This window comes from Diospyros lotus, chromosome 15, assembly GCF_014633365.1.
Source record: "Diospyros lotus cultivar Yz01 chromosome 15, ASM1463336v1, whole genome shotgun sequence".
Taxonomy (NCBI): domain Eukaryota; kingdom Viridiplantae; phylum Streptophyta; class Magnoliopsida; order Ericales; family Ebenaceae; genus Diospyros; species Diospyros lotus.
In genome coordinates, this window is record NC_068352.1 from 31151576 (window position 1) to 31177804 (window position 26229).

The window sequence follows — 26229 nt, forward strand, 5'->3', positions numbered from 1 at the left end:
ATTCCTAAGTTCAAATAATACAAGACAAAAAAATATTCATTCTTGTAGAGTAAATCTTGTCTTGAGCATGTCCGTTTCTTCGATTGTTACAACTTACTCAGTTTTCCTTTGATTTTCTTTGCCATTTCTTAAGTACATTTTCTGTGTTGTCCTTTCATCTGAGTGAGTTCTACAATCATCCCTCGTACCTTCAAGGCCACAATTTATGGTGGTTTCATCTTATTTTTGTAAATAATTCAATGCGATTAATATATATAAGTATAAATGTAAATATGTGCATGTACATGATGAGAGTGAGTGTAGTAGTACTATAAATTGAGCATTCATTTATTAAAGTTATGGCATGTATCTACATATTTGATTGCATCACTTTGGTTTGATTTTATTTTAATGGTGTTAAGGAACACGTTGACATTCATGGATAAAGGATTGATATTTAGCAGTTCCAAAAATTTTAGTTTTAAATTTGGTTGTTTTTTTTCAATTATCTTACCCCTGAGAAATTTCAATTTTTAAAAATGATTTTGTGTCATGTGAGGAGTTTGCTTGGTCAATCAACATTACCCCAACCTAATTAATTGAAAACGCTACAATAACCAAAGCTTTAATAATTACCCCAAACTAACAACTTCTACATGTGATAAGCATTTCTTATTTTCCCTTATGGGATTGGTACTATATCATCTTCATTACCTTAGCTTTACCAAGCTGTCTTTGTTTTCCTCAAGGCTCTCAAATTTTCTTTCATTTTTTTTTTTCCTTTTTTCTTGGTAGTGCTTTGCTCCTTTTTGAGATCTCAAGTTTCTACTAGTTTGAACTCCATAGTTTAACAAAACTCTTCTTTTTGAACGTCTTAGATTAACTTTCTCACTAGCTTTTCAAATATTTTGTTCGTGTTTATAGTTCTAATTGAATATCATTATAAAAAAAAAGGATCAGGGGATGCCTATCCAATAAGCACTAAAGGTTGGTCCAACTGTCACCTAGTCACCATTATAAAGTTCAAAATGAGTAGCCTGAACCAAATAAAGTGCCTAAACCTAGGCTTCTTTGGACATCTAAACGCCACAAAAGCTTTTATTAAGGTTGTGGATCATCTTGGAAGACCACACAACTAGTTCCCCTTTTGTTGTTGTCATTATTAGTTATTTAATGAACTTCCACTAGGCAACAACAGAATAAAGGGAACTAACAATGTTGTCCTCATGTAAGACCCGTAAATAAAGCTCATGTGCAGTTCAGATGTCCAAATAAGCCTAGGTTTGGGCACATATGTCTCAATAAGGCTACTCTTGAACTTAAAAAAGGCGACTTGAAGATTATTGAATAAGCACTTTTTTCCCATTCAGTTGGTAAGTCGTGATCCCTTCCTTAACAATGAAACGTTCAATTAGAACTATAAATACCAATATAACAATTTGAAAATTATTTACAAAAGAAAAAAAATTAAAAATTAAACTAGCTAGTTAAAAAGCAAACTTAATTAGCTAGCTAGAAAATAAGAGGAAAGTCCAGTTGAAATATGGAATTCGAACTAGCAAAAATCTTGAGATGTCAAAAAATATGAGGGTGCTTAGGGAAAACAAAAAAAAGATAGCTTAGTTAATATCACGAAATAGGAACTTAAACCAAATTGAAGCAAAACAAAAGTGATCTATACAAATGATAAAGATAAATAACGTATATACTGAAATTAAGTAAGAACTCAGGTCACACTGTTTTCCTTCTCTTATTCTCATCATGTACATGTGTACTTACATATATATATATATGTTATCACATTGAATTATTTATGAAAGATGGAAAAAGATGAATTGTAACTACCATAAATTCAGCCAGTAAAGATATGAGGGATAATTATAGAACTCACCCGGATGAGCGGACAACATTGAAAATGCCAAAAATGGCTAAGAGAATCAACGAAAAATTGAGCAAGTCAGTAGTCCAAGTTGATCCCATGGCCTGAATAAAGAATACATCACAGCAAAACAATTTGACTTAACAATAGAAGTGATCTGGTTTGAATCAACAACTGAGAAATCTAATGAAAAGAAACTGATTAGGTTTTTCAACCGAGTTTGAAGTATGAAAACAAGGAAGTATCGATAAAACTCATGAAGCGGATGAAGGAATGTTACCAAAGTTTTTATGACGATGAATCGCAAGTTAGATCAGTGTCCGCTTCTACTGAGTTCTTTCCATATCTTCTTTTTCTTTTCTAATTGAATCGGGAATCTTCGGACCTTGTTTCTTTTCGTTCATCCTTTATCCTCGATCTCTCCGCAATCTCGCTATCTAGGTTAGGCCCACGCTACCTCGTTATATATAAATATTGTTTTATTATTTAAATTGTTAGGACGCCCACCAAGTTTTTAAAATAATATAAAAACTCTCAAGTTTATATAATATCAAAGAAAAGCCACCAAGCTCTCAAACTTGAAAAAAAATCTCTCAAGTTCTAAAAATGGCAAACGAAACCTTAATTGAGTTTCATAAATAACAAAAGGTCACCTTGGATATCTTTAAAGTAGCATTTTAAGGTTAATAAAAAAAAGTTGCATTTCTTAAGTAATTTATAATTATAACTACATAGAATTGGTATGATAGCTCACATGGCATCTCCTTTTAGAGACATGTTTAAGTTAACAAGAGTTTAAGGTAATTGCAAACTGTGCTTCTAACATTTGAAAACATACAATGAGTAGTCTCGTATTTTAATGTCATTTTTGCAGTTTTTTGACTTTAGATTTCATTAATGAAGTGCAATTAAGTATTTTAAAATGACCAAAATAATCTCACAATTTAAAAACCTTCTCTTTCCCTTTCTTTTTACACTCATTTTTCTCTTTCCTTTCTATTTCTTCATCATTGATCTGACCCCACGAATTTTCATAGCAGTGGTGGTGGCTATTCATGGGTGGTTCCCCCTTTTCCCCCTCCTTCTTCTAATCTTTTTGGGATTCATATCGAACCCAAAATCCATCTTGGGTTCACTATGAACACTAGATGATCCATCATCTTTGCTATAGTGGTGGCCGATGGCCCCAATCATTGTTTTCTTTTCTAGTGTATCTTTTATTTTTCAAAAATCACAAGTGGGGGAAAATAGAAAGGGAATGCAAATTTTTTTTTTGAGACTAAGGGAGATTATCGATATTTTGAAAATATAGATGGTATTATTTCAATTAATACAAACTTTGAGGAAAGTTTTGCAATTTTCTCATATATATATATATATATATATCATACGGGAATTCCATGCCATAAGCTAGCGTGTGAATGGATAAGAATGCAGAGTCCCAACAGACAAGACATACACGTGTGTAATGTGAGAGCCTCTCCCTTTACATTTACATTCTATGCAAAACACGTATGTCGCTCTCATTTTGCATTTGATTCTATGAGAAACACGTGTATCATTGCGTGTCTATCTCCCAAGAGAAGTTGACGTAATAGAAATAAGCAAGAAGCGGTGAGTGGCAAATTTTATTCCTTTCCTAGTGGGCCCTCAATATTGGTTTGAATCAAATCAAATATAACTCACCGAAGAATAGAGAGAAAATTTAAATCAACCATTATATTTACAAAAATAGTCACACTAACACACACTGTATTAGTGAATACAAGGGTCGAATGATAATTTCACCCCATTTGGTCGACCATGAGTTTCAATTTGATTTCAAATAGAACTAATTATCCTTTCTCATTATCTCTCTTAATTTAATTGGTTTATTTGGTGAAGTGATTTAAGGTGTGTTTGGCACTATATATCGCCTTTCCAAAATATAATAATTTTCTTCAAAATTTAAAAAATAACATTTGATTAGGTGTAATTTTACTTTTAAAGTATATTTGTTTATTTTAGAAAATGTAGATCTAATCATTTTAAGCAAAAATAAAGCACTTATTATTTTTTATCCAAAGCACAAAAGTTATTTACTTTTATAATCATTTTCACTCTTCAAACAAACTTAAAACTTCACTTAATTCTAAATTCATTTATACATATATATATGCACATATGGAATAATACTCTTATAAGAATTTTAAATTCTTTTTGTTTATAAAATTCTATGTTGGGTTTTTCTACTGCCACAATAACACAATACCAAAGTCCTGAGTTGGGTCAATTTCTTTAAGTAGTTTCTAATTATGTATGTTTGTATTTATATATAGCATGGAAATAGAAATGAAATGATAGTAGAATTGAATTTTTTAAAAAATAACATTTGATTAAGTGTAATTTCATTTTTAACGTATAGTTTTTTAGATTAAGTCATTTTTAAGCAAAAATAAAGCACTTATTCTTTATATATATATATATCAAAAGAACAATAGCTTTTCATGAAATCCAATAACACAATATCACACACACATAGACACACAGAACACACATATTATGAAGGTGCCCAAGCAAACAATAACTGGAAAAATTGGAAAGAAAAGAAGTAATTGAGAAGTAGCAACTGTACATTAATTTATTTCAATTCGAATGTTTACCATATAATTTTCACAAATGCTCTACAGGATCATTTTGGAGTTGTATATGAGTCTGTTTGTCTCGAATTTGATGGTGAACCTGTATGAACTCCATAACTTCACTTGTACGATTGTAAGACAAATCAATTGTTAGAGTAGCAGCAACTGTATCATAGTTGAAATCCACATATTCATGAATTGTATCATGTTCATTTTCAACTATCATATTGTGCAATATGATACAAGACATCATTATATATTTGAGTGTTTCTACATCCCACATACGTCTCGGTCCACGTACTATTGCAAATCGTGATTATATATTGTGTAATATGATACAAGACGTCATTATATATTTGAGTGTTTCAACATCTCACATACGTCTTGGTCCACGTACTATTGCAAATCGTGATTGTAGGACTTCAAATGCTCGTTCGATGTCTTTTCTAGCGGACTCTTGTTGTGTAGCAAAAAATTTCTTCCTATTTTCTTGAGGAGATGGAATGGTTTTAACAAAGGTACTCCACGAGGGATATATACCATCGGCAAGATAATATCCCATGGTATATTCATGTCCATTGATAGTATATAAAACTTCAAGACTGCGACCTTCTGCCAATTTGGAGAATACATGGGATTTATCTAGCACATTAATGTCGTTTAATGATCTCGATAATCCATAAAAGGCTTGCCATATCCATAGATCATAGGAAGCTATTGCCTCCAAAATAATCGTTGGTTCACGAACATGACCTGTATACATTCCATGCCATGCAGTTGGGTAATTTTTTCACTTCCAATGCATACAATCAATGCTACCCAACATACCTAGAAACCCATGCTACTCAGCCATACTCATCAACCTTGCAATATCATTAGTATTTGGCTGCCTCAAATATTGCTCTCCAAATACTTCAACTATTGCTTTCACGAACCTTTTCAAACTCTCTATTGTTGTACTTTTGCCAATCCTAACATATTTATCCACAGCATCTGTAGGTGATCCATATGCGAGCATCCTTAATGCAGCTGTCATTTTTTTAAGTGATGATAATCCAAGAACTCTTGAGGCACCAAATCTTTGAACAAAGTATTGATCATGTGCTTTAATTGTTGCTTGAATTTGTAGAAATAATGATCGATGCACGCGAAACCTTATGCGAAATAATTATGGTGGATATGTTGGGGAATCCACAAAATAATCACAATAAAGCCTCTCATGACCTTCACCTCTATTGTGATTGATGACACGATGGTTCAACATGGATCCACGGTGACGTGAAAAAAGTCGTGATCCATATGTTGAGCATAGTGTTCAACTAAAGTTGTAGCAATATAGCCTCATCGTCTTCAACTTCTTCATGAATCATTCGAAAGAATATATGGATGTTGTTGGACATGATGGCTAATGCGAGATTATTAAAGATTGGTGATGGCACTTGGTGTTATAGATTTGTGGGTTGTAAATTTTTTGACCAAATGGATCATCTATTTTTAATGCATAAGAATATGACAGTTGTTGGAATAATCCAATGGAATATAGCCGTTGAAATATGATCGTTGTTAGAGTATTCCATTAGAATATAGCCGTTGGAATATGATCATTGTTGAAATTTTAATTTAACATATTAAAATATTAAATTTTGAATTATAATTTTTTCAAATAATTTTGTTAAATAATCATTTTCAAAAAATATTAGTAAATTGATTTACAAATATATTAAAAATTATAAAAATCTAATACCTTCATATTTATTATTAAATTGTCAAATAAATAATAAATTTTTATAGAAATAAAAATTATAAGTGAGGTAAAATAAATAGAATTAAAATTTATTAATAAATAAGTGGGATAAGGAATGAAATAGAGAAGAAAATAGGGAATGTGGTTAGAGGCACACAATTTTTAAGGCAAAATTAGAATAGAAAGTGAATTTTTTATAATATGATAGGGAGTGGGATAGGGAGGTGGGTTGGAGATGGCCTAAGGGTTCGATTTATCTGCTACCACTCGTCTAGAAATATGTATAGAAAGCATGAGGTATTAATTCACCCTGCATTCATGTATCCAATATAGGGAGAAATCTCTTTTTTCTTTTTAGTAATTTCTGATTGTATATATACATACACTAGCAATCAGATATATGTGATGTTGCGCGCCTCAAAACAAAAATAATTTTTCATCGAACATTTTTTAACTTATTTTGAAAAGCTTCAACATTGTTGAACCCAATGGTGAGTTTTTTAAGAGAAAATATAGAATGAAAATGAAACAAATAAACAACACAAGTAAAAATTAATTAATAATTCTGAAAAGAACTTATAGCAAGAAATAATGATACATATGTTAAGTGGGTCCCGCTCATTGGGGCCCACTTAGAATTAATTAATAATATATATAGTCGTGCATGTGTGCGTGTGTAACCTCTATATATACAGACACACACACACACACACACACACACACACACACACACACACATATATATTATGAAGGTGCCCAAGCAAACCCTAACTTGAAAAATTGGAAAGAGAAGAAGCAATTGAGAAGGAGCGGCGCAGAAGAAAAATAAAGTAAAAAGGTTTCAATTTTGCAAACCTTTGGACAAGTTCAGGGGTGATTTCAGTTCCGACCTTGATGAAATTTCAATACGTTGACGTGCTCTCCGAGTGCTACAAGGTGAATGATTTTTCATATAACTTGTTTGATTAAATTTCTCAATTTTTCTTCTAAGATTTAAATCTTGAAATTTGATTATTGAGATATGCCTTTGGCTTATCTATGAAAGAACTTTTGTATTTGGAAGATTAAGTGAGTTGTATCTATGATTTTTACTCCCTATGGCCAGGGAGTAAAAATCTCAATTTTGTGTTGTTTTGATTTTTGATTTATTGTTTCTTTTTGCATGCTTCTCTCAACAACATACGGCCAGATAAGAAATCTCAATTATGTGTACATATGTATGTATAGGGTCTTCATAGCAAAGAAAAAGGAAAATGAAATGACATGGAAAAGAAATAGAAACAGGGAACAAATCACAATATAAAACAAATTGATAATGTTATTCTCTAAAATAACATGATATAAAATGCTATATAAAAAATATATAAATGTATAATAATCTAATTATCTTAATATACGACAAAAAAAAAATTCTTTCTCACTTGACAAAAAATACCATTTCATTAATTTTAACACGAATTAACTTTAAAAATGCCATAATAATTTTAAATAATGTGCATATAAATTATAATAAAAAGAACAACATCAATTTTTTTTTTCTTTTTCTTCCTTCCTTAGTTCCCTTTCTTTTGTTGAATGTGCTAAAGTTATTTTTCGTAAAAAGAATGTCGTCACTTCTTTTTCTTTTCTTTTTTTATGAAAAGAATACAATAACTTTAGCGAATTCAACAAAGGAAGGGAATTAAGGAAGGAAGAAAAAGAAAAAAAAAAGAATTGATGATGTTCTTTTTATTATAATTTATATGCACATTATTTAGAAACATTATGGTTAATGATACTTTTAAAGTTAATTCAAGTTAAAATTATTGTGACTATTTTTTTTTGTCAAGTGGGAAAGAATTCTTGTATTGTATATTAAGATAATTAGATTATTATACATTTATATTTTTTCAGAGAATAACATTATCATAATTTATTTTATATCGCCATTTGCTCCTTATTTCTATTTCTTTTCCTTGTTATTTCATTTTCATTTCCGTGCTATGTAGACCCCATAGATACATATATATGCATAATTGAGATTTCATATCTGGCCATATGTTGTTGAGAGAAACATGCAAAAAAATAATAATAATAAATCAAAAATTAAAGCAACACACAATTAATATCATCTATTTTTATGTGGAAAACCACTGGGTACAAGCCAATCAATCTTCCACTATCAAAATAATGGACAAATGCAAAAGTTCAATAATACCCAAATATTGACATTTACACAGAAGAAAAATTAAGAAATTTAATCAAACAGGATATATAAAAAAATACCCAAATTGGGTTGAAATGACGATCAGAACCGTTCACCTTGTAGCACTCGGAGGGCACATTAACGTACTAATATTTCATTAAAATCGGAACTGAAATCACCACTTGAACTTGGCCAAAGATTTGCAAAATTGAAACCTTTTTACTTTATTTTTCTTCAGCGCCGCTGCTTCTCAATTGCTTCTTCTCTTTCTAATTTTTCCAATTAGGGTTTGCTTGGGGACCTTTAGTATATATATATGTATATATTCTCAAGACTTTTGCGATATTCTCAACCTAACTCAAGACCTCTTCGATAATCTCGTATTGAGTTATGTTGTGATGTGGGTGTTGTATGGTATGTAGTAACTGGGAGTAATATTGTGTTATGAATATAAAATGGCTAAAAAAGATACTAATATATTATTTTATATGTGCATATATATAAATGTATTTAGAATTAATTGAAGAGTGAAAAAGATCATAAAGGTAAATAACTTTCTAATGATGGCAGATTTCATGAAAAGCTAGTGTTCTTTTGATAAAAAAGAATACGTGCTTTATTTTTTGCTTAAAAACGAATTAATCTAACTTTCCTAAAATAAACAATTATACGTTAAAAGTAAAATTACACTTAATCAAATGTTATTTTTTTTAAAAATTATTATACTTTAGGAGGAAGATAATGCCAAACATGCCTTAAAATTTAATGGTCAAATTAAAATTTCACTCTATCTTTTGGCGAGTCATATTTGATTCAATCCAAACCAATATCGCGGTCCCATTAGGAAAGGGATGGAATTTGCCACTCGTCGCTCTCTCTTGCTTATTTCTATCCCATCAACTTCTCTTGGGAGATAGACACGTAAGATTATACGTGTTTCGCATAGAATGCAAATGCAAAATGAAGAAGATATACGTGTTTAACATAGAATGCAAATGTAAAGAAAGGCTATCACATTACACACACGTGGCAGTATATGGATAATTTCTCAATTGTTTGTTGGATACCTCATTCTTATCTATTCACACACAAATTAAGGAATTCCCGCATGATATATATATATATATATATGCATGTATGTATGTATATGAGTAAATTGCCATAACTTTCCTCAAAGTTTGTACTAATTGTAACATGCCCTCTATGTTTTCAAAATAACAATAATCTCTCTCAGAATTAAAAAAAAAACAAAAAAAACAACACTTGTGATTTTTGAAAAACAAAAGATACTATAGAAAAGAATATAACAGTGGCCACCACTAGTGCAAAGATGATGGTCTAGGTTTATCGTGAACCCTAGATGGATTTTGGGTTTATAAACAAAAAATATATAAAATTCTTATAAGAGTATTATTCTATATGTGCATATATATATATATATGTATAAATGAATTTAGAATTAATTGAAGTTTTAAGTTTGTTTGAAGAGTGAAAATGATTATAAAAGTAAAAAACTTTTGTGCTTTGGATAAAAAATAACAAGTGCTTTATTTTTTCTTAAAATGATTAGATCTACATTTTCTAAAATAAACAACTATACTTTAAAAGTAAAATTACACCTAATCAAATGTTATTTTTTAAATTTTGAAGAAAATTATTATATTTTGGAAAGACAATATATAGTACCAAACACACCTTAAATCACTTCACCAAATAAACCAATTAAATAAAGAGAGATAATGAGAAAGGATAATTAGTTCTGTTTGAAATCAAATCGAAACTCATGGTCAACCAAATGGGGTGAAATTGTCATAAACCCTTGTTTTCACTAATACAGTGTGTGTTAGTGTGACTATTTTTGTAAATATAATGGTTGATTTAAATTTTCTCTCTATTCTTTGGCGAGTTATATTTGGTTTGATTCAAACCAATATTGCGGGCCCACTAGGAAAGGGATAGAATTTGCCACTCACCGCTTCTTGCTTATTTCTATCACGTCAACTTCTCTTGGGAGATAGACACGCAAGATACACGTGTTTCTCATAGAATCAAACACAAAACGAGAGCGATATACGTGTTTTGCATAGAATGTAAATGTAAAGGGAGAGGCTCTCACATTATACACGTGTATGTCTTGTTTGTTGGGACTCCTCATTCTTAAATTCCTGTATGATATATATATATATATATGAGCAAATTGCAAAACTTTCCTCAAAGTTTGTATTAATTGACATAATACCATCTATATTTTCAAAATAACGATAATCTCCCTTAGTCTCAAATTTTTTTTTTACATTACCTTTCTATCTTCCCCCACTTGTGATTTTTGACAAATAAAAGATACACTAGAAAAGAAAACAATGATTGGGGCCATCGACCACCACTATAGCAAAGATGATGGTTCATCTAGTGTTCATAGTGAACCCAAGATGGATTTGGGTTCGATATGAATCCCAAAATGATTAGAAGAAGGAGGGGGGAAGGGGGAACCACCCATGAATAGCCACCACCAGTGCTGTGAAAATCCCTGGGGTGAGATCAATGATGAAGAAATAGAAAGGAAAGAGAAAAATGTGTGTAAAAAGAGAGGGAAAGAGAAGGTTTTTAAATTGTGAGATTATTTGGTCATTTTAAAATACTTAATTGCACTTCATTAATGAAATGTAAAGTGGAAAAACTGCAAAATGACATTAAAATACAAGACTACTCATTGTATGCTTTCAAATGTTAGAAGCACAGTTTGCAATTACCTTAAACTCTTGTTAACTTAAACATGTCTCTAAAAGGAGATGCCTAATGTGAGCTATCATAGCAATTCTATGTAGTTATAATTATAAATTCCTTAAGAAATGCAACTTTTTTTTATTAACCTTAAAATGCTACTTTAAAGATATCCCAGGTGACCTTTTGTTATTTATGAAACTCAATTAAGGTTTAGTTTGCCATTTTTAGAACTTGAGGGATTTTTTTGCATGTTTGAGAGCTTGGTGGCTTTTCCTTTATATTATATAAACTTGAGAGCTTTTATATTATTTTAAAAACTTGGTGGGCGTCCTAACAATTTAAATAATTAAATAATATTTATATATAATGAGGTAGCATGGACCTAACGTAGATAGCGAGATTGCGGAGAGATCGAGGATAAAGGATGGACGAAAAGAAACAGGGTCCGGAGATTCTCGGTTCAATTAGACAAGAGAAAGAAGATATGGAAAGAACTCAGTGGAAGCAAACACTGATCTAACTTGCGATTTGTCGTCGTAAGAACTTTGGTAACATTCCTTCATCTGCTTCATGAGTTTTATCGATACTTCAAACTCAGTTGAAAAACCTAATCAATTTCTTTTCATTAGATTTCTCGGTTGTTGATTCAAACTCAATCACTTCTATTGTTAAGTCAAATTATTTTGTTGTGATGTATTCTTTACTCAGGCCATGGGATCAACTTGGACTACTGACTTACTCAATTTTTCGTTGATTCTCTTAGTCATTTTTGTCATTTTCAATGTTGTCCGCTCATCCGGGTGAGTTTTATAATTATCCCTCATATCTTTACTGGCTGCATTTATGGTAGTTTCAATTCATCTTTTTCCATCTTTCATAAATAATTCAATGCGATCACACATATATATATGTAAGTACACATGTACATGATGAGAATAAGAGAAGGAAAGCAGTTTGACCTGAATTCTTACTTAATTTGATTATATATGTTATTTATCTATATCATTTGTATAGATCACTTTTGTTTTGCTTCAATTTGGTTAATTGAATTTTTTTTCCTAAGCGCCCTCATATTTTTTGACATCTCAAGATTTTTGCTAGTTCGAATTCCATATTTCAACTGGACTTTCTTCTTATTTTCTAGCTAGCTAATTAAGTTTGCTTTTTCACTAGCTAGTTTAATTTTCAAATTGTTTTTTTCTTTTGTAAATAATTTTTAAATTGTTATATTGGTATTTATTGTTCTAATTGAACGTTGCATTGTTAAGGAAGGGATCCCGACTTACCAACTGAATGGGAAAAAAGTGCTTATTCAATAATCCTCAAGTTGCCTTTTTCAAGTTCAAGAGTAGCCTTATTAAGACATATGTGCCCAAACCTAGGCTTATTTGGACACCTGAACTGCACATGAGCTTTATTTACGGGTCTTACATGAGGAAAACATTGTTAGTTCCCTTTATTCTGTTGTTGCCTAGTGGATTTCATTAACTGACTAATAATGACAACAACAAAAGGGGAACTAGTTGTGTGGTCTTCCAAGATGATCCACAACCTTAATAAAAGCTTTTGTGGAGTTTAGATGTCCAAAGAAGCCTAGGTTTAGGCACATTATTTGGATGAGGCTACTCATTTTGAAATTTATAATGGTGACTGGGTGACAGTTGGACCAACCTTTAGTGCTTATTGGATAGGCATCCCCTGATCCTTTTTTTGACCAAGCAAACTCCTCACATGACACAAAATCCTTTTTAAAAATTGATATTTCTCAGGGGTAAGATAATTGAAAAAAAACAACCAAATTTAAAACTAAAATTTTTGGAACTGCTAAATATCAATCCTTTATCCATGAATGTCAACGTGTTCCTTAACACCATTAAAATAAAATGAAACCAAAGTGATGCAATCAAATATGTAGATACATGCCATAACTTTACTAAATGAATGCTCAATTTATAGTACTACTACACTCACTCTCATCATGTACATGCACATATTTACATTTATACTTACATATATTAATCGCATTGAATTATTTACAAAAATAAGATGAAACCACCATAAATTGTGGCCTTGAAGGTATGAGGAATGATTGTAGAACTCACTCAGATGAAAGGACAACACAGAAAATGTACTTAAGAAATGGCGAAGAAAATCAAAGGAAAACTGAGTAAGTTGTAACAATCGAAGAAATGGGCATGCTCAAGACAAGATTTACTCTGCAAGAATGAAATTTTTTTTGTCTTGTATAATTTGAACTTAGAAATGCTTATAGGCTTATAAACGTTTTGTGAGAAGCCAATACAGTTGTGAATTCTCTGGTGAAAGGGGCAATCAGGTGTGAATCGAACTTTATAGCTTGATCTTATTGGCTAAGATCTAATTGGGCTAGTTTGCTATCTTATCGATCAAGATTCTATTCTAATGGTGCTAATTGGGAGGTTGCAGGAAATTAGTCTACTTGGAGAAAGTACTGCAATATGACTTTGTGGATGTTTTCCAAGGTTGCTTTAAATGATCAACTTGATCAACAAATCATGCTTTGGTTTGGAGGGCTAGGAAATGTAATCTTGACATTTAATCTGATTAAAAGTAGTTGAGAAATTTAATATATGTTGTTGTTGAGAGAAACATATATTTTGATAGGAAATGTAATCTTGACATTTAATCTGATGAAAAGTACCCGGTGGTTTTTCACATAAAAATATATGATGTTAATTGTGTGTTGCTTTAATTTTTGATTTATTATTATTATTATTTTGCATGTTTCTCTCTACAACATATGGCGAGATAAAAAATCTCAATTATGCACGGAAATGGAAATGAAAATAACAGGGAAATTAAAAGAAATAAAAATAGGGAACAAATGGCAATATAAAATTATAAATTATGATAATGTTATTCTCTGAAAAAAATATGTAAATATATTGTTAATCCCGCAATCGATACAACCAGCCAAAAACGAAACCAAAAACCAAGCTGAGAAATCAAATAAAAAATAATCCAATCATACCAAGAACACAACACAAAACAGAACACACGATATATGTGTTCAGATCTATAAATGGATCCTAATCATGGTAGGGATTTTCACCCCTAGTCAATCCACTGTATCAAAGAGAGTATAATGCAATTACACTGAATCAACAAAGAATATAACCTTTACAGTATTGCATTAAGAAAACAGAATACAAATCGAGTTCAAACTGCATCAAATCGTGCAAACATAGTACTCACCACTGCCTCTTGATATTACCTCCCACGATGAAGCGATTTGAACCGAAGGTAGAGCAATACATTGAAAGTTCTTATCGATTGGAGGATTCACAGGTTGTGTCACCTATCTCTTAGCCAATTAGGGTTTCTTGATTGTGAAAGTGGAAAAAGTGATGATTAAGATTTGATAGTAGCCTTATATATCGAGACCAATGAATGTAAGGCACATGATTACCGTTTAAAAGAAATCAACGGCTGATATAAGACACGGTCAAATATTACAATAATGCAAATGAAATTAAGGCCAAATGACATACACATGAAATGTAAATCAAATGCGAACGTTTATCATGTAATTTTGAGAAATTATCCATATAGTGCCATTATTTAGCAAATTCAACAAAAGAAAGGGAATTATGGAAGGAAGAAAAAAAAAAAAAAAACTGATGTTGTTCTTTTTATTTTAATTTATATGCACATTATTTAAAATTATTATGGCATTTTTAAAGTTAATTCATTTTAAAATTAATGAAATGGTATTTTTTGTCAAGTGAGAAAGAATTTTTTTATCGTATATTAAGATAATTGGATTATTATACATTTATATATTTTTTATATAGCATTTTTATAACATTTTATATCATGTTATTTTAGAGAATAACATTATCAATTTGTTTTATATCGCGATTTGTTCCTTGTTTCTATTTCTTTTCATTTTCCTTTTCCTGTGCTGTGTCGACCCTATACATACATATGTATACATAATTGAGATTTCTTATCTGGCCATATGTTGTTGAGAGAAACATGCAAAAAGATACGATAAATCAAAAATCAAAACCACACAAAATTGAGATTTTTTCTCCCTTATGTAGGGAGTAAAAATCATAGATACAACCCACTTAATCTACCAAATACAAACATTCTTTCATAGATAAGCTGAAGGCATATCTCAATAATCACATTTCAAGATTCAAATCTTAGAAGAAAAATTGAGAAATTTAATCAAACAAGCTATACGAAAAATATCCAATAGAGCCAAAAGGACAATCGAAATCATTCACCTTATACAGGGGTGCGGACCTAGGAATTTTTACCCTAGGGGGCTTCAAAAATTTTTTCAATCGTGAGCTTCACCAATAATTTTTTTTTTTTCAATCACAAAAGTTAGGGACAAAACTATGATTTTAACAGAATTTTGAAAAGAAAAGAAAGTGGGGGAGCTAGGCTGGTGGGGGGCTTGGGATTAGGTTGGATTTGAGAGGCTTAGAATAAAAAAATATTTTTTCTAATGTACAAAATCCATTTTAAAAAAAAATTGGGGGGGGCTGAAGCCCACCCTGCCCACCCCCTGCGTCTGCCTCTGACCTTGTTACACTCGGAGAGCACGTCAACATATTGAAATTTCATCAAGGATTTCATCCATGCTGAACTATCGTGTCATCAATCGCAATAAAAGTGAAGGTCATGAAAAGCTTTATTGTGATTATTTTGCAGATTTCCCAACATATCCACCACAATTATTTCGTAGAAAGTTTTGTGTGCATCGATCATTATTTCTACGAATTCAAGCAATAATTAAAGCACATGATCAATACTTTGTTCAAAGATTTGATGCCATAGGAGTTCCTGTATTATCATCACTCCAAAAAATGATAGCTGCATTAAGGATGCTCGCATATGGACAATATAAGAAAAACTCAATTTAGTGACGGAAATTAGTGACGGAATTTTCCATCGCTAATTTTTTAAATATTTTTTTAATTTAGCAATGAAAAATTCCGTCACTAAATTTTTTGTATTTTTTATTAAAATTTTATATTTGGTGATGAAAAATTTTGTCGCTAAATAATTAAAAAATAAATAAAAATGATTTAGCAACAGACAACTTCCATCACTAAATAATAAGAAAATTAAATAAAAATAAAATAATTTAGTGATGGACAGTTCCATCACTAAATAATAAAAAAATTAAATAAAAATAAAATCATTTAGCGATGGAAAATATCATAGTGAAATAATAAAAAATTAAATAAAAATAAAAATGATTTAGAGACGGACAATTTTCGTCACCAAATAATAAATAAAAATAAAACTATTTAGCGACAAAAATTTTGTCGCTACATAAGAAAAAATTAAATAAAAATAAAATCATTTAGCAAGGAATAACTTCAGTCACTAAATAATAAAAAAATTAAATAAAAATAAAATTATTTAGCAACTGATAGTTTTCGTCACTAAATAATAAAAAAATTAAATAAAAATAAAACTATTTAGAGAGGGAAAATTCGGTCGCTAAACAAGAAAAAAAATAAAATCATTTAGCCTAGAAAATTCCCTCACTAAATAATAAATTTTTTAAATTAAAATAAAATCATTTAGCGATAGAACATTTCTGTCACTAAATAATAATAATAAAAAAAAGTATTTCGAGATGGATTAGTTCTGTTGCTAAATATATACGTGTCAATTTGATGAGTTATATGATTCAAAAATCTTATCCACTTTATATTTTATATTATATTATAAAATATTTTATTTTATTATTTTTATAAAATCACCCACCCCCAAAATCCCTCCCCCTTTTTAATTTCCCTGCCCCCCCCCCCCCCCCAAATTCCCTCCCCTTTCCCTTTTTCAATTTCCCCCCACCCCCATTCAAAGAATAGGTTTCAGATAAGGATCCCCAAATCTCATGAGGACAAGATTGGGATAGTTTTTCCTTCCCAACTGAGTTTCAATTCAAGTTTGGGTTTGGTGCCGAGGATGCTGCTCCCCTCTTTGAACTCACCGATTACGCTTCCAAGTTTCGTTTCACATCTTTAGCTACAAGGGAGTTTAACTTTTCTGATCTTGTCCCTAGAGATGTTCTTGTTGAAGAAGATAGTTGATTTGGACGTGTTAACCTTTTTCCCTATATGTTGTTGAATTGTCTTGATTTTAACAAAATTAGCTAAAAAGATTGAGGGAATTTATATTATTAAATAAGGTGAATGCTAGGATTTTAGATTGAAAACAAACTACGATCAAATCACCAAACACACAAACGAATACAGAAATTTAATGTGAAAAGCCCAAATCGAAAAAAACCATGGACAAAAAAAATAAAACTAAAATATCATTGTAATGATATTGTTACAATAATTTCAAGGTATTTGGCACTTATTTATAGACCTAACACTCATTTGTACACAAGAAATTATATTTTGATTAAAATATGAGCCAATAAGATAAGTCTTCAATTTGAGATAAATCCCAATCGCAATCAAATTTAACGTCCCAATCACAGTTAATTTGAAGTAATAATCATGGTCAAATTATGAGTCTCAATCTCAGATAAATTTAAATTTTGGGTCACAATTATCACAATCTCCATCTTGGCACAAAATCCAAATATAGAATTATCCATAATTTTTTCTTCTAGCAAAATTATAGAGAATTACTCTCCCTGACGAATACCAATCAAATTCACACAATGCTCACTACAGTGGTATCTTTAACCACACTCAAAACATAGGCAACAAGATCAGTCTCAGCATACCTTTGAGGAGATCTAATATTTCTTTAGGATCTACCTTTAGCAATACAATGTTCTGATTCACTAACACTTTCTTTTGAGCTTGATTTGGGGTTTGACTTAATCTGAGATGAGCACTCAGATATGTGGCTATTATTAATTTCAAATTCTACCTGAATGTTAGAACTTTGTTAACTTATAAGGTTAGATTCTTTTGGAGACAAACCAAGAAACATAATAATTTATATAAAAAAATAACACTTCTTCTAATTACAACTTTAGATGCTTCTAGATCCCATAACTTATAGCCCTTAACACCAGATTTATAACTAAGGAGGACACCATTTGGACCTTGGTTCTAATTTTCCATCACCAGCATGAACAAATGCAAGACATCCAAAAATTTTAAAATTAGAATTATTTGCAAAAGTATAGACCATACATCTTCTGGAGTTTTCTTATCAATGGCAAAGGAAGGAGACCAATTAACCAGAAAACATGTTATGTTTGTAGTATTAGCCCAAAATGACTTAGATAAACCAAAATTAGACAACATGCAATGTACTTTTTCTATCAAGGTTCTATTCATCCACTCGGCTACACCATTTCGCTATGGCATGCCTAAAACTGTTAAATGCCTTAGAATTCTTTTCTTTCTCGATATAAATCATTAAATTCATTTGAATAAATTTCTAAACCATTATCAGTTCGGAGACGCTGAATTTGTCTTTCAGTTTGTTTCTCAATCATGATCTTCTACTATTTGAAAGTAGCAAAACATTAGTCTTCTCTTTCAAAAAGAATACCCAAAATTTCTTAAAAAAATCATTGATGAAAGTCAACATATATCTGGTGTGTAACATCTCGCATCGAGCGATAGGAAGGATAAGAACAACTTACCCTGATGGGCTTATGTGAACTTCCTAGGGGGTCACCCATCCTTGAATTTCCATAACTCAAGCACGCTTAACCCCAGAGTTCTTTGCCTACATTCAGTCCAAAAGATATCCAGCTGGTATTATTTTATTTCTTACTTATTCTCGATATATACTATCCTTCTCTGGGCTCTTAGGGTATTACATGGCGCCCACTTTAAAGGGCACTTTGGCAAAAACTCATAAATCAAATTGGATATAGTCTAGTATCTGTTTCGTATTGTGAATACCGTTATTAAATTTGACTCATTTTTGCTTACTAAAGATGCAATGCACACAGAATTTCAGTTTTCCAATACTCTACCCTTCTAAAAGTCTTCTTTTGCTTAATTCAGCTATACATATTTCAATTACATGTCCAAGATGCATATGCCACAATTGAGTGATATCGGTATCTGACAAGAAAGAAGTAGTAACAACATCATCACCTATAACAGCAGAACCCTGCAGAACATATAATCTACCATACTGCTTTTTGTCTTTCATTGCAACAAGAACACATTTATTGACCTTAATAACTCTACATTCACCAATGAACTTACACTCATTTAAATCAAGAGTAATTAATGAAATAATATTTCTCTTAAAATCAGGAACATGTTTGACATCAGTTAAAGTCTAACAATGCCATCAAACATCTTAATTTTAATTTTTTCGATGACAATAAGTTTACAAGAAGAATTATTTTTCATCAACACATCACTAGTAGTCAAAGTTTTTGTAGTGGCCCACTACCGGATAGTCCCGCTAGCATAGGATATCCGAAAGGAGGTCATCACAAGTGTGATATAGAACAATAACATACAACACCATAATACTATCCTTAGATAAACTCAGCGGAAGCTAACATAAATGTTTACAATATCTTAGACCATAGTCTAAACAAAATGAAATACAAGGGCACTAACAAATTTTACAATATAAAATTTCCTCACACTTGCCCTCATCACAAATGCTAACATAGACCATTTAATTTGGAAGGTCTCTGTACACTTTTAACCCTGGGCTTTAGCCCCACTGGGCTCGCCCTCAACCACTGCTCTACTTGTACCTGGAATGACATGAGAGTAAACAAGGTGAGAAGGTAGAATAAACAACTCTATGAGAAGATATTAGTATAACGCGACTCATAAGTTCTCCGTTTACATTAATTTCCCATGCCGCGATTATTACATATATTATGTACTCGTTCCCATGCTCATGCATATGCACCAATAGTAGGGAATTTTTCCGCATAATTCTCAAGGCTCTCACGGCCAATATATATATATATATATATATATCCATTCATGAATATATATGCATCATGAAAATACATCAACAAATGATAACAATTTGAGCCACGCCTTCTGGGTTGATGCCCACCTCACCCGCGTCAAGCGCTCATAAGATATCCTTTCTCATCCACGGACTTAGCCGTCGCGCAAAATAATAGGTGCGCAAATCAGTATAATCATGCATCACATATGCATATCTCCATTTCATGTCAATCCTCAATGATTAAGAAAAATCTCAAATCATGCTTAACATGCACAATTACATAAATTAAAGTGTGCACTATCTTATGATCACAGGGTAAATTTTAATACATTTATTTACTCATACTTATAGAAATGCCCAAACCAATATTTACGGTATATTTTTACCCCAATAATAATTGCAAGGAATCAAAATTTATACATGCAAGAAGCACTAAATCTTGCATGACACTAGACCCTAATGAATAAATGTCATTCCTTAAGAAATGTAGGGTGACACAAAACCCTATTTAGATTTTTGCAATGTTCAACAAGAAAACGAATTAATATTGCAAGATTTATTGAAATAAGGAAAATAAAACCCTTTTATCCAACAATGAGGGTTATCAAGAATAATTCAAAAAATAATGGAAGAACTATACAAAAATCATAATTTTAAACGTAGGAAGGATAGACTACACAGGAAGAGTTGAATAACAACATATTTCAGAAATTTCCAGATTTCAAGCATATTTTCAAAAATCCAATCCGGGCTCAATATTTGGTCAAATACCACAAACGATATACCAAATCAAAGCCTAAAGAGTCTAGTTTCTGGAACATCAACTGGATTTGAAATCGGAAATAACCACAAGGAGATATTCCACAAAAACCGAAACAAGGCAGAATTTGTAACAGTAATTTACAGAATTCTACATAGAATTCAACAAGGTTGTTATAGGTACAAATCATAACCAAAAATTTCAAATCTTATACCGAATCGAAGCCCATGATGTCTATTTTATATAAAAATAAATGGATCACAATTTGGATATAACCACAGAGCATTATACCCCAAAAACCGAAGCAAGAACAGATTATTCAAAAACAGAGTAGAAAATTTCCAGATTCTGGGCAAGAATTTACAAGGATACTGTAGGCTCAAAACGCAGCCAAAAATTCTAAAAATTTTACCAAATGAAGATTATCAAGTCTAGTTTACATAGAAACAAACGGATCTTGAATCGGATATAACCACAGAGAGTTATACCCTAAAGAGTACAACAAGGTCAGTTTACTCGAAAGCAGTAAAATTTCCAGATCTTAGCAGGGATTTACAAGGCTATAACATGATCAAATCTTAGTCAAAAATTTAGATTCTTGTATCTAAAATGAAGCTTAAGATGTCTAGTTTACAACCCAACAAACGGATCTCAATTTGGATATAAACACAAGGAGTTATAGACCAAAGAACATAACATGGTCAGTGAATCCGAGAATAAGAATTTAAGAGCAACAACTTAAAAATGAAGGAAACAAGCCTTCTAAGATGGAAACAAGGTTGAAGAACTTTCATTAAAAGATAAACAAGAGAAGAAGAACTTACACAATCATAAGGAGAAGAAGAAGATCTTGCGTATTAAACAAGAAGGAAGGAAACTTGCCTTAGATGGTTGCAAAATCCAAAGAGATGAAGACACCCTTCAAATTGGAAATTCTCCACTTGAAGCTCTAATGAAGAAGAACAATGGAGGAAGAAGAGACAATCGGGAGAGGGAGAAGAAGAAGGGAACAAGAAAGTAAGAAGAAAGAAAAGGAGGGAAAAATATGGGAAACTTGTCTCCCAACTTCTTCCAATCCATCTCCCTTTTAATTTTTCCTAATTTGCCCCTCGTACTAATACACAATTCACATATCTCTTACCCATTTTGGTCATTTTACCATTCTCTTAATCTTTTTTTCTTTTTAATTAAGATACCATTCTCTATGCCCATGGCCCAAGCCCAAGTCAAAATATATAGCTCAAGCCCAAGTCAAAATATATGGCCCAATCCAATTAAGGCCCAATGGACTTTTCTTGAGATTTGGGTTCAACCCAATTCATTTACACTTAAGATTTAATTATTTATCAATGGTCTAATTCAAATAAGGCCCAAACCCATTTAGCCCACAACTTTGAGACTTTTTCACACCAAATATTATTTTCATTAATTTACCCCCATTACCAACTCATATAATATTTTTAACAATTAATTAATAAAGGCAACAACTCTAATGTGCAAACTAAAATACCCATAACACCTAGACCCACTAACGGGTCGTTACAGTTTTAATGTCAAAAACCAATCCCAATTAGAAGATATATGAAACATGCATGTTGTGTCAATAATTCAATCTTCACAAGGCTTGATAATCTCATTAGTTACCACCATAAGTTCCTGATCACCATTGTTATCTTCAACAACATTGGTTTCACCTGAAGAAAACCCAATAATGATTGAAAGAAAACCCAATAGAAAACAGACTAGGATAGCGAATCAAGGTACCAAATTAATCTAGGCTAATCTTGGTTGGAAAAATCTAATGGGTTAGATCTGGTCTAATGGGTTGGATCTAAAGTGGGTCAGATCTTGGGAAGGTCAGACAGATCTGGTTGAATTTGGTAATTTTGGGCATGGAAGGTAATCAACAGCAATGGCGAAGACTAAGCGAACGACAACGAGATAATGGGAAGAAGGCGACTAGAGAAGATGGCAATGAGTGGAGAGGCCGATGATCGGTCTGCAATGGAGCAAGGATGAGGCTAACGATCGCAATGGCTGAAGGTAGATGTGGCATTGACGGCAGCTATCGTGAAGATCGATGATAGATATCAGGCAAGGAAGACTAATGTTCAATTAGAGAAGCTGAATGATTGACGATGAAGGTAAAATGAACAAGTCAACAACAATGGATGACGATCGGAGATTAGCATAGCGAATGATCGCAGTGGCTAAGGGCAAAAGAGTAGGTGTAGTCAACAACAAAGGCAAGCGGGTCAGCAGTGATTGTCTACGACGATGGATGCAGGGGATGATGGCGATGGTAGTCAATGGTGGTTATGGCAGAAACAACAACTATGGCAGCTAGAAACCCTGATTGAAGAAGATGATGAAGAAACTACAAATCCAACGACTAAGATCTATCAAAAGCTGATAGTTTGATCCAACGGCTCTAATACCAGTTTGTTAGAATTTTGGATCAAAAACAAAAAACAGTCAAACCATCAATTACACAAACGAACGTATAATTTTTTCATAAAAACCCAAATAGGGAAAAACCATGAGTAAAAAGAACAAAATATCACTATAATGATATTGCTACAATTATTTTAGGGTGTTGGGCACCTATTTATAGACCTAACACTCATCTGTACATGTACACAAAAAATTATATTCTAATTAAAAGATAAGCTAAGAAGATAAGTTTTTAATTTGAAATAAATCCCAACCACAATCAAATTTGACATTCCAAACGTAGTCAAATTTGAAGTCTTAATCACGGTCAAATTAAGAGTCAATCTCAGATGAATTCGAATTTTGGGTCACAATTATCACAGTGAAATATAGCTTGTACAACCTAACCCTACATTTACCACTATTATATACAAGAAGACAAAAATAAAAAGGGAATAAAGAGAAAATGTAAAAATTAAATATAGGGAAGTAAAGAAAATGCCAAATTTATATGAACAACTTTTAGGCAAGGAGTTAATTTAGCATGTTTGCAACAAACCAAAAAAGAAAAAAGTACGAGCCAAAAATTATTTTTCAAGAAAACAAAGAATGGGAACTAACAATTTGGTCCACCAAGTTGATCAATAGCATCAATAAAGCTTGCATGCAATTGAGGTGTCCAAAGAAGTCGCGGTTTAGGCACTTCATGATGATGACGACGACGACACTGATGACTCCGGAATTGTTGAATGATCCTTTGTTGCTCGTTGGATTGGCCAGCCATATCACTTCCTTGATAATGATTTTCAATTAGAATTGTAAATAGCAAGACCACAGGTTGAAAGCTAATCAAAAACTTGAGATATCAATAAAGAGAAGAGCCTAAGGTAAACAAATAATAGCATGGTAATTATAGAAAAGTAAATTTAAGATAACAAATTACTAACCCAAAAGTGAATTATTGATAAATGGAAGGGGAAAAGTTATAACACATATATTTGAGTTCCTTAAATAAATAATATTTAATACGAATTTAAATAATGGAAAAAAATAACCTAGTTTTGGGTAATACGATTGGTCAGTGTAATAAAATTTGAGCCCCAATCTCTTAACTTTTCTAATGACGAGTCAGTGTGATACACCTCAATTAATTAGGCAAGAACACGTAATTGATATGTATTGAACATACATTTATTAAATTTATATATTTCAATTATATATCCTCATCTCATTGGTCAAAATGTATTAATTAAAATATATTTAAAACATATGATCAAGTCTCTAAAGCAAAATATTAGAGAAACCCTTAAAATATGCAAATAAGTAAGTTGAAATGTCATATTATTAGAATTTAGAAGTACAATTTTAAGATGCCCACTGATGTGTCTTTTGCAAATAAGGAAAGTAGATTTTAGGAAATAAATTTTTTTTTTTATGGCATCTAATAATCATAAATCATTATATCAATGCAATGTAGCCTTAACAACCCAACCCCTTGCCATTTTCAGGAATGATATTTCCAACAAAAGCACTGCACGAATGCCAATTAAAAGTAACAATTTTATGACCCAAAGTAACAATTTTCTTTTGCAAATAAGGAATGTATGTTTTATGAAATAAATAAAATATTCACTCATAGCATCTAATATGAAATCATATCAATGTAATATTACAAACCCAACCCCTTGTGATATTTCTGACAAAGACATTGCAAGGAGAATGCCAAATTACAACAACAATTTTACGGCCCATTGGTGGATCTTAATTTTAGGCAGGGATCTTCCTTAAAATCATCTTCGTTTAGGTACATTCTCAAGACAAGCCCATAAAACATCTCCCTGCATAAGTTTGCAAAGCTAATTTGTCTAGACAAGGAGGCAGTAAATGGAGGGAAGAGGAACACTCCCTACGTACACATATTTACAGATATTATATATATATATATATATATATATACCCCACGATGAGTTACAAAAAAAAATTAAAACAAAAAAGGAAGAGTTGAAACCAACATAAATGGACTTACAAAGGAATCAGCTTTTGGGATAATTATCGAATTGCCCTAATGAAAGAACATAGAAAATGGTTAGAATCTGACAATGAAAATGAAAGAAAAAGTGAGAAAACGGATCGTCGTAGTTGATCTGAATGCCTAATCAAAATGGTAATGATCATAAAAGTAATTGAGGGCATAAATAATTATAGATACCAAGTTTGATGCTATATGTTTAAGCAAAAAAGGATTTAACCAATGATATATTATATCCAATACTAGGATGAACTTACTCCGATAATTAAGGATCGACGGAAGAAATTTTCTAGCCAAAAAGGATGGAGGGATCCCACTGCAGAAGGTCAATCAACTATCTACCTTTGAACAAATTGCTTTGCATACTTTGGCCTTTTACTTTGATCTGTGCCTCTCGAAGTATCAAAAAGAAGTTGAAATCTCTCTCTCTCTCTCTCTCCCTCTGTTACTCCAATCTATCTCTCACACAATATAAATCTCTTTCTTCACTGCTCCATCTCTCTCTGTATCACTAGATCTCTATTTCTCTCCCTCCTCTCCTCTATTTATCCCCTTCTCTCTCACTAAACAGCTGATTCATAGACAATAAATAAGGATATTTCATCGATGTATGGAATGAAATTCCAAAATATGGCCCACACATATAGTAAAAAGGTACAAACATGCCCTTATCTTGTTGCTTAGTGGAAGTAAGTTGTTAAGTTTATAATAATAATAATAATAATAATAATTATATAGGGATGAGCTTGTGATTGTTTGGCATCGCCTTGTGGATTTCCCTAATGATACTCATCTTAGACTCCGGGAGCAAGAAGTGAGTAGGATATACTGTGGCCTATTCCCAATAAGCGGACTTCTATTGGGTAAGGGATCGCATAACACTACAAAAAAATTGATTTTTAGCGGCAGTTTTTTTGCGGCGTTTTCTAAAACTGCTGGAAAAAATGAAATTT